General features: G+C 41.2%; 1 protein-coding gene across 1 annotated transcript in view; it reads left to right on the top strand.

The window, feature by feature from the left end:
• Positions 1 to 5602: 5602 nt before the first annotated feature.
• The window catches only part of LOC147998938 (disks large homolog 5-like), a 57385-nt gene continuing 46323 nt past the window's right edge, over positions 5603 to 16664 (top strand). Inside the window, exon 1 of the mRNA XM_087596035.1 lies at positions 5603 to 6122. The gene's annotated coding sequence lies outside the window, so the exon portion shown is untranslated. The remainder of the gene's footprint in view (positions 6123 to 16664) is intronic.

Genomic DNA, 16664 nt, shown 5'->3' with positions numbered 1-16664 from the left:
TGGTGGTGGGGTTCTCCTCTCTGCACCAATGTCGCCAAAGGAGCACTGCTCACAGGCCTGAGTAAGATATACCATGAGCTTCTATCAGAAAAATAAAATAGTCAAGAGATATAGGGGGTGCACAGAAAGGTCTAAAATGAGGCTATAAACATCATTAAGTGGATAGAGCAAGGTCCCAGCACCTGTACACTGGGAAATGGCCACCACACCAAACACAAAAGCATCTATCATAGTGAAAAATGAATACTTTACAGAATGCACCCACTAACACTGATTGATCACATCCGTAGTTCAAATTTTGGGGGCAAATTCATGGCCCTAACTATCTTTCTCTCAACTTATATACCAAAAAATAAGAGAGACAGAGAAAAGAAAAAGTCAAAACAAAATCCCAAGTTTCTCATATGAGGACTGCAGGAAGTGTTATATGGTAATCAGTTCTGATTAGACATTTTAGATAGAACAGTACATAGTGACCCTTGATGTGATGGGCCCTATATAAAGCTTTTTGCAATATTGGAATTTTAACAAACCTCATCCAGAACGTACAGAAGAGGTAAGGATGTGATCACCATGTCCTTGCTCTCTATCAGGTTATTTTTCTGTGTCCCCGATTGTCAGGCATAGAACAGCAACACTCTGAAATAGCTGGTAGACATGGGAAAACATGGCTAAAACTATAGTTGTGGGTTGCACACCTCAACTGTCAAAGGCTAATGCTGTCCTCACAGTCCTTGGAAGCCACTCTTGTAAGCCTATCTATTGGAAAGTGGAAGGAGGTTTATCTGAGCTCAAAGTGAACCTGGCCAGCCAGGGAGAGGGCAACATGGGATACTTGAGACCATGTCTAAAACCAGCACAGAAACCCACCGGCATTCAAAGCATCATCCACCAATTCTCGATTATCTACCATTCTCTCCCTACCAGTCGTTCAGTTTGGAATGGTAGAAAAAAAAAACTGGGACTGATCTTTCCATTCTAAGGACCTTGATCTCTCTTTCCTTAGGTTCACCTTAAGAGTGCATACAAATGGATATCATCATCTGAACATCGTAGTATTATCTACTCTGTATATGTAGCATAATACTGTGCCTATGACAATCTCAAGCTTCCTTGAGTGTTGTTGCCCCATCAAGAAGTGTGATGTACTGAGGCCAATCCCTAGGGATCCTTTCAAGGGATTAGAAGGAAGCCATCAGAGATACTCCACTTCTTTGTCATTAGATTAAATCAAGTTGACACAATGTGAACCTGGTGGGCTATTTGACCATGCATCTTTCTCACAACCCCTCTTTTCTGAGTTCAGTCCATGGCAGAATTCATTGCCCAACATCGTAGATATTTCTTTGTATATTTCCACAGAGCCAGGTTTCTTTTCTTTTTTTAAAATAGAATTAGTTGTAGTCAATCAACTGTTGCCCTATGTAAGAAATGATTAGTATATATTGTAACTTACCACACTGTATTTGTGTATACAAGTACATTATTGGAAATCCAGCATTACTGAGGAATTGGAAACCAGTGCTGTGGCCTTGCCTTTCTGTGCCTAGTCCTGGCTCACAGGCAGCAGGGGGCAGACCTTGAGGTCCTCTTCAGGGACAGAGTGATGGTGAATGGGCACTGAGCAGGCAGAAAAACACAGCTGAGGCAGCTCCTTTCAGATATCAAACACATCATCTCCTTCCCATCTTAAGGGCTGTTACTGAGGTCTTGCCCCCATACCTACCTTAATAGCAGCAAATTTGTTACACAGCAGCCAGCTCTTTCCTATTGTTCTGTAATACGCCTCTACATCATGGATGCCAACAAACAAACTAACAAAAAACAAAAAAACCTGACATTGAACTGTGTGGTGCAGGTCACATACCCTGTTATATTCTGTATGTTACGAGGTTTGTTAATCTTAACAAGTTCCCCAACTATGAGCTTCACATAGGACCCATTAGATTCAAGGAAAATAGGAACAATTATGTGTAAAATGACCCGAGTCAGGGCCCATAGACAGCAGCATTTCCAGCACTTGTGCTTTAGCCCATGTGGATTTTGCAATGAGCTGGGCCTAGCAATGTCCAGTACACAGTTGTGAGCTGTTGCTCTGGTTGAACTGTATTGGTGTGTGCATTCAATAAACTACACCTATTTAAATGAATTCAGTGTTCCTGTGGTCTGAGTCCAGACCTCTTGACACCAAATGTTCCCTTCAGCAGCACTTAGGAAAAGAAGCTAAGGTTAGGAAAGGTGACATCTTGTCATAAATTATGTGACAAGAGGGATGGAGAAATGATCCCTTGTGTTAAGAATCAAGGTGTCCTCTGTAATATTCAGGTCTATACTGGCCCTGTGCATCAGCTTCAAGGACCCATTTCTGATTTTCTTTGGGGTTCCCGTGATGATGCACTCAGACATGATTGGAAAGAACCAAAACGGTGGTCAGACTTGATTTGTAAAATGCAGGCAACATTGCAAACTTATGTTGCAGGATATTTGATTCATATTATCAGCCCCAAGATAGTGTTATTTACTTTAAAAAAATTACCTCTGGCAGTTCAGTTCAGCACTAGCACCGATATTTTACCCTAGAGCTTTTTTTGGTTGTTTGTTTTTTGTTTTTGTTTTTGGATGAACAAGTACTTTCTTATTTTGTGGCCCAGCCCTAGCTCTTACTTCTTTGCACAGTCACAGAGAGACCTCAAACATATACTCAGCCAAAGGCAGGGGAATGTAGAAAAGAACCTAAGGCAATACCACATAATGACATTGAAAGTGGGTGGCCAAAAGGTGTTATAAAATTCACCTCACTTCAGTGAGTGATGACATACCAACCTGGTGGCCTACGATTCTGGAATATTAATCAGAATCCTTTCGTCATATTAGATCTTAATAGAAACAAGGAAGCAGTCCTTTCCTGAAGTATATATTCATCATACGTAAAGAAGATATTACATCCATATACAACTCAGAATAGAATTATCCCCCAAGACCGGAAAGATCTGGCAACATGAATATTAGAAGCTTCTCCTGTGTTACAGTGGTAAGCACAGAAGAAAGAGGAAGATAGGGCTGAACACAAAAGCATCAGGCCAGAGCACTGTTTCTCAGGATGAGTTGCCAGGTGAAGGTAAATAAACCTTAATAAGTTTAATACAGTATTACATACCCTGTTGTAAGTAACTGGAGCCGAGGCTATCCCCAAAGGTTTGCCTGTCTGTGAAATCTGATACCCTAACTCAGGTGTCTTCCCTGGCCTCAGTGGGAGAAGGTCCACCAGCCCTACAAAAACTTGATGTGTCTTGGTGGAGGCACACTCTGAGGGATATTCCTCTACTCTCTCAGAGGAGATGGTGTGAGGACATTGGGGAGGAACTGTGGGAGAGAAGTAACAAGAGAAAGGACAGCAATTGGGATGCAAAGTGAATTTAAGCCTGAATTAAGGTGAAGAGACACCTTAACTAAGGTAACTAATAAAAGAATCAGGGTGTGCCCATGGCTCCAGGTAGATATGTAGCAGAGGACTAGCTTATCTGGGATCACTGGGATGGGAGAACCTTGTTTCTGAGGAAGCTTCATGAACCATGATATTGGAACTTAGGCCTCTGAGGCGGGAGTGAATTGGTGGGTGGAGGAGCAATCTCATAGGGAGAGGGTGTGGGGGACAGAAGAGAGACTCATGTAGAGGAACATGGAGTGGGAGATAAATTGGAAATGTAGATAAAATAATGAAAGAAAACTAAAAAACATCAGACTATGAGTATCATTCTAATTCAAGCCTCAAATAATAAAAACATAAATGCGAGAGTCGCCTGGTCCTGTTCATGTCATCCTGAATCTTAAAATCTTTTTTCCTCCAAATTCAGTGCCACATGAGGTGCACTGACCTGTCAGCTGCCTGCTTGGATGACAACTGCAGCAGCTTCCCTATGCACTTGCTTTGTAGGAGCACGAAATCTATTGAGCTCCCTTTTCCAAGTTGGAACTTTAATTGGTAAGAGTCTTGCCTTGAGGACACCTTCCACATCTCTACAGTACAGAGGCAGGAGGGTTATCGTTAATAACATTCATCTCCTTAACTATGTCACCCTCCTCTTCAGCACATGACTTTGCTGTGACATTAAACTTCTTAGTGATCTTTTCCACTCTAAGCTGCACATGGTTTTCATGTATTTGCCCTGTGTGTTGTTCCTTCTCCTGCAGTCTTGAGGAACAGTGACCAAAAGTAACCACACCACAGGCTCAAAGCCATGTTAATACTGTATTGGGTACTATTTTCACAGAGCTGCCTGAGGTGTAAATGGGACATGGAGAATTCGAACAAAGTTTGAATCTTAGGCCTTTCACTGGGCAGTCCCTCATCTTCTCTAAAAATTAACCCCATTCTTCTACCATTGAGACCCACCTGCTGCTTAGCTCTTTACCCCTCTGCCGTGGTCTGTTCCATATCTCTTCCTGTCCATGTCTACTCTGAATCTCCTGCTTCAGCTTGCCTCTGCCTATGTCCCTCTCTATGCCCGGAAGTTCTACCCACATACTTCCTAAAGCAGCTCTTGGCCATCAGATCTTTATTACATCCAATCGGCAGCGAGACAACACCTGATACATCTCTTAGCTTGTGTTGAGCTGGTGAGAAGGACAAACATCCACAAAATAGCAAAGCTGATGATGGGACATAGAAATGACAAGAGAAATCCTGCCAGCACTTAGCTCACTGCCAGTACAGAACTAACAATTGAAAGTTGACACACCTTAGTACAAAGAGAGGTCACCTCAGCATTTCCGCTTTTACTCCAAGAAATACCTTTAATTTAACATTAATAAGCTAGATAAAATAAGAAAACTTATGAGATGCATCAGGTAAGAATTACTGTCACAATATTCTGTCCATTCGTATTTTGCAAAATTGGAGAAGGTACTTCATTATCTAAATTATACTAGTCTAAAATTTTGTACCTAAATCATTTTCTATCACTTTTTAAGCTTTGTATCCCTTATCTATCATAACTTGCATTTATTAACCATAATAAGTCTTCTGAGACCAAATGTACTTTCATTAATTCCAAACAATTTAAGCGTTTATGTCTTTCATCCTTAAAATTTGACACATTTTTTGCGTACAAATTTTCTTTTTCTTTTTCTTTATTCAGCTTCCACACGAAGATTATTTTTGCTCTGATTTAGAGCAGGATGCAAGGGTGGAGTGCAGACCTGAGGGTAGGGCAGATGAATGGAGTTGAGCTGCAGGATGTGAGGTTCACAGAGAATAAATAAGAAGTTAAAAAAAAATAAGAAATGAGCACAGTGGGGATAAAGCAGTGAATGCTTGGCATGGGGACGTTTGGCAGTGGACTGGGCATTTTAGGGGTGGGGTGGGATTGGCGTGGGTTCTGGAGTAGTAAGGATGATGTCTGTTCTTGTCTTTTGGGGAAACACCTCGGTCTTCTCCCATCCCTCCTCCACCTCTACCCCCACCTCCAACCGCCATAACTGCCTCCTACCACAGCAGCGGCTTCTGGGCATCGGCCTCTTTCTGCTCAAGCTCTTCTATGTGCTCGGGGGTGGTACAAGCTTTTAAAAGTCCCAGGCAGTGGGCAGACCACGCACACTCTCCTGGCATCCCCATCCTCTCTCAGGACTTATAGTGCCAGAGCGGTTTATCGCAGGAGTTTTGATACTGCTGTGGAGTGTCCATAGAGCCCTGCTTTCTGAGCCTCCCATGCCCACCCTTTTCCTGTCCAGGTTCCTGGCTGTCACATTTCTGCACGATGGTAAACAAGTTTGTTTTTCTGATTCTCATAACAAGAAAAGGTTAAGACTAAACTATCTAATCTTCAACCCCATCCAAGATCTGAGGAGGAGAAATGTTGCCTGAATAAAAGGAAATTCAGAGCAAACAGCTTCCAAATCTAAAGAAATGACAGAAATTGTTGGCTACCCTGGGAGTCAGTCAGCAAATATTCCTGTGTCACTGTGGCATCCACCTTCAACTCACTGGGCCAGGAGCTCTGACAACAATCCTTTGATGCAGGTCACTTGAAGGACTATCCTATTTTTTTTTCCAAAAACTGGGACACAGACTTCCCCATGATCAACTTCTGCACAGTCTGGACAGCTTTCTGGCAGCAGTAGAGGTAAGTAGGTAGTATTTCACCCAATGGTTCTTTAGAGCCCATCATCTTTTTCAGAATAGACTGGGGACACTACCAGGAGTTGAGGTCTCTCCCACTGTGAAAAGCCTTTAACTATTAGGACATCTGAAATGGCAGATTTTTCAGATCTCTAAAGGATTTGAGAACCACCTTTGTATGTAATGTCTATCTCAGTGCACAAATGTGGCTTTTTTTCCCAAGGGATTTACTTCCTACTTAACTTTAAAAACATACACAGGAAGTTAAATAAAGCTTATTTCTGTACCTAACTAAAGCAGTACCTAACATGACTGGAAGACTGATTGTTTATAGTTGGAAAGTAATAGCTTGAATTCCTTAATTATCCACGGCAGTGTGCAGTAGTAATTTTATAAAATTAGAATTTTACACCACATTTTGAATAAGTTGCATATACTTATATCTTAAAAATGAATTGAATCATTTATGCAAGTACAATTTTAAATTCTATCATCATTCAAAAATCCATGCCATCCTAAAATATTTGAGACTTGGTATTGCTTTCTAGTATAAATAGAGATACAGTGATCTATGATTTTGTCATTTTAGTCCCTTCTCCTGATTTCCCACAACATTAGACAGAGAATTGAGGAGAGAAAGAGAAAGGAAGAAAGACATCCCTGATTCGAATCTGCTTTACTGTTTCCTCCCTCACCATGGCCAGTAAGAACTTGCAACCAACCCCCTAACTGACAATAATCATCTACAGCCCACAGCAGACAAATAACCACCCACCCACCCTTCCTCCTGAGAATGAGGGGGTCATGTTCCTTTAAGTTGCTTCCCAATGTGTGTGGGGTGACAACATGTTTTGGGGACCTTACAACAATTGGGACATTTTCCAAATCCTGGGAGATCTTGCAGTTTCCTATGCCTCCAGACCCTGAATGTGGAGGGATTAACTGAAGTCCCGGCTACATTAACAATGAAAAATACAAACACACATTCCTACCATATGAGGAAGGTCACCGGATATCTACCCCTTGAAGTTTGCTCAAAACAATTAGTCAATTAGCTTTTTATTTATCTTCAGGTCACTTCTTAGTAAACAGGCAGAAAAGAGACAGATTGTTTGCCAAATTATATCAATTGCTTCTAAGCCAGTCACCAATAGAGTTCCTGCCATCCTTTGAAGTCTCATCAGAGAGGCTCTATTTTGCACAGACTCACAATACTTATGTCTCCCATGTGGAAAAACTAAAAGAACTGTTAAGATCTCCTTAAATAATTCAACAGTTTTCCCAATCCAAAGTCTCCCACCCTCCTCCAAAAAATCAAGAGATTCCTCACAAACATCTCCACTCACTTCGGTACCAGTTTATATATCAGTCACATTTCTGTTACTGCAGAAAAATACTATGACCAAGAACAACTCAAGGAATACAGTTCTTCACATTGTGGTAACCAACCCCAACTACCAAATTATTTCGTTGCTAAGTCATAAATGTAAGGTGGCTACTGTTTTGAATTGTAATGTAAATAGAATGTATAAAGTATGTCTCATATGTGATTGTTCCCTGAAGGGCTTGCAACCCACAGGTTGAAAACTGCACTTGTGTGTGGTGGTGGGAGGGGGGGTTGTGAGTTTTTTGTTTTGTTTGTTTGTTTTCCTTTTTCTCAAAACCCAAATGCTGATAAGAACATAGGCCAATATCAGGCTCTTCAATTTTATTCCATTAGGCACTGTGTCTGCTCTCATGATATTAACATGCTGGTTTTTCTTTTTTACTATTCCCCAAAATGAAGGTGAAATCATTAAAGGTGATGCCTCCCGCAGTGCTTTACTGTCTTATTAGTTAGCAGTGTCTGACTGCCCTGCTCAGTTGTGCTTTCATGTGAGTTCTGAGATTTTTTTTTTCATTCCCATGAAGATCTGTATTGGGATTATAATGGGATGGATTTAAACCTGTAGATGACTCTGGTAGGATTCGATATAATAATATAAATCATACTGATACATGAAAATGAGAGGCCTCTTCATTTTCTGGTTTCTTCAGTTTTTTTTTTTATTTTTCCTAATGATTTCATTTTAACAAGTCTTTAATTCCTTAGATATTACAAGATTTTTATTCTGAATGGGTTTGTTTTCTTGGCTTCTTTCGTCATATTTATTGTTGGTATACAGGAGTTCTATTGATTTTACTGTGATTTTAGTGAATGTGTCCATGAGCCATAGGAGTTTGCTAGTGGTTTCGTAGTCGTCTTTATATATGGATCATATCGCCTGCAAATGAGAATGCTCTGACTGCTTTCTTTCATATTGACATGCCTTTCCATCTCTCTCTTGTCATATTGTTTGGATAAGACTACACATACTAGTTGAATTAGATGAAAAGAATGAACATCTGTGACTTATTCCTGATTTTAGTGGAAATCCATTATGATTTCCTCCAGTTAGGATGCTGTTGGCCTTGCATATCGCCTTCAGAATGTTAAGGTATGTCTTCTCCATATCCCAGATTCTCCAGGACTTTTGCATTAATCACTGTGGGATTTTGCCAAAGAGATTGTCTGCCTCTACTGCAGTGATCATGTGTTTCCTGTTCTTGGTTTTCTGTGGTGAATTGTTTATTCATTTGTATTTGTGGAAACATTCTTGCACCTCTGCAGTCAAGCCAGCTTGATCACGGTACCTGACACTTTTGGTAAATGTCTGAATTTTATTTTCCAGGATATTATTGAGAAATTTTTCACTTAACTGTTCCTTCCAATCTTAGTTTCTTTTCTATGCTGTGAAGAGACACCATGAGCAAGGGAACTTGTAGAAGAAAGAGTTTATTTCAGCTTACAGTTTCAAGGATCAAGAGTCTATGAATATTATGCTGGGGTACACGGCAGCAGGTAGGACACCATGTTTCTAGAGAACTGGCTGAGAGCTTACATCTTATGTGCAAGTCGGAGACAGAGAAAGTGTTAACTATAGATGGTGTTGAATTTGGAAACCTCAAAGCCCAATCCCATACACTCCTCCAACAAATCCGTATCTTATAATTCTTCCCGAATATTTCCACTAACCAGCAACAAACATTCATATATGTGAGTTTATGGGGGCCATTATCATTCAAATCACCATATTCCACTCCCAATTCCCCATAGATTCTTAAACATATCATAATAAAAATACATTAGCTCAGCTTCCAAAACCCCTGTAGTCTTTCGGTCTCTACACAGTTTATCCACAGTGCTTTTCGACCCTCCAGGAAGTCCCTTAATTATTCCCCTATGAAATCAAAAGGCAAATTCCATACATCCAATGTGTAATGCCAAAAATATGTTATCATTGCAAAGGGAAGTTGGGGATGTGGTGAGCCAGTTCAAGGCATTAACCCAACAGGACACACTCCACATTCTCTACTTCTGATGCATGACAAAGGGATTAGATGGGTCCACTGCTCTGGCTTTGCTGACTGCAACATAATTCCTAAAACTATGTTGTATCGCATAGATCTGTGGTGGTTGTGTTTTCATTGTCACTCATTTCTAGGATTTTAATTTTTCCTTATGTGTTTCTCCCTTGGCCCTTTCAGTAGTGTGTTGTTTGTGTTGCTGACCTTCCACGAGAGTGTGTACTGACTGCACTTTCTATTGTGTGATACCAGTTTGATTCCTTTGTGCTTCGATAGAATGCATGACACTACTTCAGCTTTCTTATCTTTCCTGAGGGCTGTTCTGTGTCCTAATCCGTGGTCAATTTTGGAGACAGATCCACAGGCTGATAGAAAATATATGTATAGTTCAGTGTAGTTTGTTAGGTCCATTTGACTGATGATGTCACTGAATTCTGCTCCTCCTCTTTTGTTTATTTGCATGTGATCTGCCAAGTGGTCAGAATAGACTATTAAAAACAATCACAACCACTATTATAGCTAATGGGTAATTTCAGATCTATCTGATAATTATATATTTAAATTTGTGACTGCTGTGTTTAATATGTATATATTTAGATTGTAGTATCTTTTGGTAATTGCAAAGTATGAAATGAATGTCCTTATATCTTCTGGACAGGATTGGTTTGAAATCTATTCTGTCAGCTGGATAGAGAAACTGCATAGAATTGCTATAGGGACCTGTGTCTTAGGTCTGTTTCCCTAGTATATCCTCTACATCTCTCATGATGGTGATCCTGTTTCTGGCTAAATAATGTCTGTTCACTGGGGAATTGAGTTTAGTGACATGCAAATATTATTTAAACCTATGTATTTAATTTTGTTAATTTTTGTGGGTTTTATTGGCTTCTTTTGATTGACTGTTCTAGTTTTGTTTAATTATTTCCTGTTTGCTCTGGTATTTTATCCTTTTCTTCAAACTAAAGTATTCCTTTTAGGATCCTCTATAGAGCTCCTTACTGGTTATACATATTTTGTAAATTTGTTCATCATATGCCTTAATCAGCACAGTAGCTGGGCAGCTGCCTGCCCTCCATGGTATCAGATCTACTTTCCAAACAATAACGCTCAACTCTTACTGACTGTGTAGCATCTTGGCTGCTCTTTGTTGCACTTGGACACCCCTCAGGAACAGGCTCTCCTCTCCCTTAACCATGGCTGCTGTCCTCTTCCTCTCTCCTCTCCATCACACATGTTCTTCCTTTATTCTCTGGCAGCTTCTTCCTCCTTCTTCCCTCCTCATGATCCTCTCTAGCAAAGCCCTCAAAGCTCACCTCCCCCATCTCTCTGCTGTGCAGCTGTTGGCTGTTGGCTTCTTTATAATCACAGTTAACTGGGAGCAGGGTCAGTTTTTGGAGGTTAACCAGTCTTGAGTTCTACATATTAGCATTAAAATACAAGCAGAATTAGGCCAATCCACTACAAGTATTTCTTTTGTTTTGTTTTGGTGTAAGTTTTCTTTTACCTTTTCACTTTTTATTTTATTTTTGGCTATTTTTTTATTAATTGGTTATTTTATTTATTTACATTTCAACTGTTGTCCTGCTTTCCACACTCCCCTCATCATATCTTACATCCCATTTCTGCTCAGCTTTGCCTATATGACAGTGTTCCCCCACCTACACATATCCATTCCCACCTCACAACTCCAGCATCTGCTTTTGGTGGGCAACAGGCCTCAGCGTAGACAATGGCCTCCCGCCACATGGGTGCCACTTAAATCAGTCCCCTTCTACACAGTTACCTAGAACCATAGACCCTGTATATACTTTGGCTGGCAGTTTATTCCCTAGGAGCTGGGGGATTGGTGACAGAGGGTCTGGTTAGATATTAAAGACCAATAGTTGCTGCTTTCTCTTCTTTTTCTGGTTATGGGTGAAATGGTGATTGTGTGCTTCATTTTATGAAATTATTGAGAGATGATTTATTTCTTGGTTTTTCTTGGGTATAGTTTAGCTCATTGTCTTGGAGTTTCCCTACTACAATCCTCTGTTGTGCTTTCTTAGAGAAAAATATTGTTTAAATTTGGTTTTGTCATGAAATATTTTGGTTTCTCCATTTATGGTGATTGAGAATTATGCTGGGTATAGGATCCTTGGTCCGCATTACATCTGCCCAAGATTTTCTGGCTTTTGGAGTCTCTGTTGAGAAGTCTGGTGTAATTCAGATAGGTCTGAACTTATTTGTTACTGGTTATTTATACCTTACCCCTTCTAATGATCTTTCTTTGATCTGTGCATTCAGTGTTTTAATTATTATGTTAATGGAGGAATTGTTTCTGGTATGATTAAATTGACGTTCTGTAGGCTTGTTGTACCCTCATGGCCTTTTCTTCCTTTACCTTATGGATGTTTTCTGCTATGATTTACTGAATATGCTTACTGGACCTGTGAACTGGAAATCTAAATTCTCTTCTATTCTATTATCCTTAGGTTTGGACTTTTAATTCTGTCCTGAAATTCATGGATGTTTTGTATTCAATAAACCATACATGGTTATCTGAGATGGGTATTTTGTGATTTGTGAGGTGATCTCCTTGACCCCAACTCTTACATTTAGCACCACGTTTTATAATGAACAAGGTCAAGAATGGTGACCTCTTGCCATAAACTATATGAAAAAGGCAGGTGAATTAATGTGTGTCAAGTATCAGTAGATTCCTGGGTGGTTTTTGCTCCAGGTTGGCCATATGCAACAGTTTCAAAAGTCCAAGTTTGATGTTCCTTGGGATTCCCAAGATGATGCACTCAGACCTGACAGACAACACCCAGAATCCTCGTCAAAGAAATTGATTTATAAAATCGAGGGAACGTTACTAAATCATGTTACAAAATATTTGATCACACTGTGATCTCCAAGAATGTATTATTTACTGAAAAACTAGTGTGTGGTATAGCAGGGCCATGGCACAGACATTTAAAGCAAGAGTTGTTTATTCATGTAAACATGGACTTAATTACGGTATGGCTCACCTACCACACACATTTATGGCAAAGGTAAAAAGTGCACTTAGGTCCAGCAGATCAAGACACAACGTGAAAGGAAATCTAGATAACTAAACCAATGGAAAGTTTTTGAGTTAAAGGATTTTTAAGAAAGTGTTCAGAGGGAACAGGACTGCTCTTCTTCTGGGAGGTCAGTGAATCAGGAAAGACAGTTGGGAGCTTTACTTGACTTCAGCATCTGACTCCTGAAACTTCATTGGTAAAATTAATGTCTGGAATTTTGGATTGTAAAACAACAGGTTGGCCCTGCAGCTTTTGGGAAGGCCCATGGACAAAGAGGTCACATCTGATGGGAACAATCTTAAAAGCCATCTGATTCTGGTAAGTCACCTGAGAAGTCCTCAAGGAGAGAGGAATGAATGGGTAGCACCATAAGAGAAGGCTTTAGGATCTCGGATAGTGCTACTCTAGATGCCTTGGAAATAGAAGCAGAAAATGTAAAGCTAAATGACTTCACAGGAATTAGCTCATTTCTCATTATGATTTTTTCATATTGGTATTTTATATTTATTCTTTTTTTAAAATTTAAATCAAGAGCCTTAGGTTGTAAGGTGAGGCGGTCTTAGAATCAGAAAATGCTTAGAACACTTGTATGGCGCCCCACAACTAAAACTATCTGGCTAGAAATTCTACTTTTAATCTCGTCATCATCGACAGCTTCCATTTAACCAGCAGGGTCCATGCCAGGCAGACACTGAGCAGGTTGTATGTTCTGTTAATCTCCACAACAACCCAATTCAGCAGAAACACCCCCATTTTACAGGTGAAGAAACCACAGCTCAAAGGAAATGAGTATCAGAGTCCCCTCAGTCTCACTGTCTGTCACTCAGACCCACATCCTTCTCTGTAAAGGGAAGCCATGGTCCTGATGTGGGCTGTGCAAGCTGACTCTGCTGAGATGATCAATGCTATTCTTGACCCTGGGAGAATTTAAGACAAGGTGACCCACAGACTCCTGGGGTAGATTCTGCCTCTGGGTTCTAGGGTGGGACACAGTATCCCTTGTCGTGGGTCTCTACTCAGCTGAGGAGTCTGCTCCCATGTGTCAGCTTCTATGGCAGTGGTTCTCAACAGTCCTACTGCTGCAACCCTTTAATACAGCTCTTCATACTGTGATGATCCCCTCCATAAAATTATTTCATTGCTACTTCATAAATAATATTGCTACTCTTATGAGTCATAATGTACAAGGTATCTGATATGCAATCTCTGTGAAGCAGTTGCCACCCACAGGTGGAGAAATATTGCTCTATAAACTTTTTTTTTTTTTAATGAAAGGCTTTCACCTCAGAAGTACCTGGAGCAGTTGTAAGAGCCCTGAAATACTGACAAGTTTTGGCAGGCCCAAGACTGCTTGCCTTAATGACAACAGAGATTCCTGGCTAAAGGCACAATCTGAAATCACTGTCCCCAGGTCATTTCTTGCCTAAGTTTTCCCTCATTACAATGTCTGTCTGCTTGGACATGTCTGTCCAGGAAGCCAGTCCATGTAGTCTCTGATACAGACAGAATGCTAAAGGCAAGAATGCTTTCCCTCTGTTGGCCCACAGTCATTTCTATAGAAGTAAGTTCAAATCCCCTGTGGATAAATGTGTGTCTCTCACATGGTGTGTGAGACTTGAAATGTCAACCGTTTGAGTTGACAAAAAACAAATTTCACTTCAGATTTACAGCTGACTAAAAATTATTTTTGGGAGAATGCAGAGGGTGGCCAGGTCTGCAGAGTCAGATCCCCTCCCTGCCTGGGATGATCCCACCCTCAGTAGACTTCAGCTTCACCTATAAGGTGTAATCAGAAAAATCTGACCGTAAGATTCTGAAGTCCACAATATGCAAACCCCTAAAGTTGATAAACGGCCTATATGGGGGTTTTCTCCAGTTTAAACTATTCTGGCTTCTTTTCTCTCTTGTGCTGCAATCTGTTCTCTCAGGTCTGTTGATCCTGGAAGGACCTGGGTTCAAGTCAAGGCCTCGTGGGTGGGGAGGAAGATGTTCTGTTGTGTGAATGAGTATGGATTAAGAATGTAGCCCCACCAACAGATTGGGAAAAGATCTTTACCAATTCTACAACAGATAGAGGGCTTATATCCAAAATATACAAAGAACTCAAGAAGTTAGACCGCAGGGAGTCAAATAACCCTATTAAAAAATGGAGTTCAGAGGTAAACAAAGAATTCACAGCTGAGGAATGCCGAATGGCTGAGAAACACCGAAAGAAATGTTCAACATCTTTAGTCATAAGGGAAATGCAAATTAAAACAACCCTGATATTTCACCTCACACCAGTGAGAATGGCTAAGATCAAGAACTCAGGTGACAGCAAATGCTGGCCAGGATGTGGAGAAAGAGGAACACTCCTCCAATGTTGGTGGGAGGCAGACTGGTACAACCATTCTGGAAATTAGTTGGAGGTTTCTCAGAAAATTGGATATTGAACTACCTGAGGACTGAGCTATACCTCTCTTGGGCATATACCCAAAAGATGCCCCAACATATAAAAAAGACACGTGCTCCACTATGTTCATAGCAGCCTTACTTATAATAGCCAGAAGCTGGAAAGAACCCAACAGAGGAATGGATACAGAAAATGTGGTACATCTACACAATGGAATATTACTCGGCTATCAAAAACAATGATTTTATGAAATTCATAGGCAAATGGATGGAACTGGAAAATATCATCCAGAGTGAGGTAACCCAATCACAGAAAAACACACATGGTATGCATTCATTGATAAGTGGCTATTAGCCCAAATGCTTGAAATACCCTAGATGCACAGAACACATGAAACTCAAGAAGGATGACCAAAATGCAGATGCTTCACTCCTTCTTTAAAAGAGGAACAAGAATACCCTTGGCAGGGAATAGAGAGGCAAAGATTAAAACAGAGGCAGAAGGAACACCCATTCAGAGCCTGCCCCACAGGTGCCCCATACATATACAGCCACCCAATTAGATAAGATGGATGAAGCAAAGAAGTGCAGGCTGACAGGAGCCGGATGTAGATTGCTCCTGAGAGACACAGCCAGAATACAGCAAATACAGAGGCGAATGCCAGCAGCAAACCACTGAACTGAGAATAGGACCCCCATTGAAGGAATCTTAGAAAGGACTGAAAGAGCTCAAGGGGGTTAAGACCGCATATGAAAAACAATTCCAACCAACCAGAGCTTCCAGGGACTAAGCCACTACCCAAAGACTGACCCTGGGCTCCAACTGCATATGTAGCAATGAATAGCCTAGTCAGAGCACCAGTGGAAGGGGAAGCCCTTGGTCCTGCCAAGACTGAACCCCCAGTGAACGTGATTGTTAGGGGGAGGGTGGTAATGGAGGGAGGATGGGGAGGGGAACAGCCATATAGAAGAGGAGGGGTTAGGAGGATGTTGGCCCGGAAACCGGGAAAGAGCATACAATCAAAATGTAAATAAGAAATACTCAAGTTAATAAAGAAAAAAAAAAAAAAGAATGTAGCCCCACTCTGACTGGCCAACTAAGCTCCAGAAAATCTTCCCCAATCACAAAACTGGGCCATGTGGGAGCCTAAACTGTTTAAAGGGGAGAGCTGAGTGCTTTCTCCTGGAAGAAATACTTGGGGGTTGACTGTCACTTGTGAACCTTCTGTGTTAAGTCATTTCTCAGAAGGGAAGCTTTCCTCTAACTCTTCCATGGGACCCACCCAGCACTGGGGCCTGAGGATCCTATGGTGTTGCAGCTCTGAGCTGGGAGGGGTAGCTCTCACCCTGGCATGGAGAAGCCTGTTTTCACAGCTGATCTAGATCTGAGGAACAGGGGCTTTTAAAGAAGCATGTGAGAGTATCTCCTGCAGGAGAGCCCAGTCTGCAGGGAAAGTCACACAGGACAGCGAAAAGTGACTTCGCAACAAACACAGGGAATGGGAACCAGGGAGGGCACTGGATGGATGGTCGGAGAGTTTGAGAAAGCCTGCATCTCCCTAAAAGACTTCCCACAACCATAAGTCCCACCACTGTCCCCTTCTCACAGGGGAGGCTCAGCAAAGCCTGCCACCTGCTGGGATCCCTGCAAATTAAAACCACAGTGGAGAACTGAGGAAAGCACTTTGGTGGAGGGGGAGACACAAGTCTCCAGGGCCAGG

Source organism: Rattus norvegicus, chromosome 19 (genome assembly GCF_021556685.1).
Source record: "Rattus norvegicus strain SHRSP/BbbUtx chromosome 19, alternate assembly SHRSP_T2T, whole genome shotgun sequence".
NCBI classification, from domain to species: Eukaryota; Metazoa; Chordata; class Mammalia; order Rodentia; family Muridae; genus Rattus; species Rattus norvegicus.
Note: the sequence above shows the minus strand (reverse complement) of the source record. Positions and strands in the feature narration are given on the sequence as shown.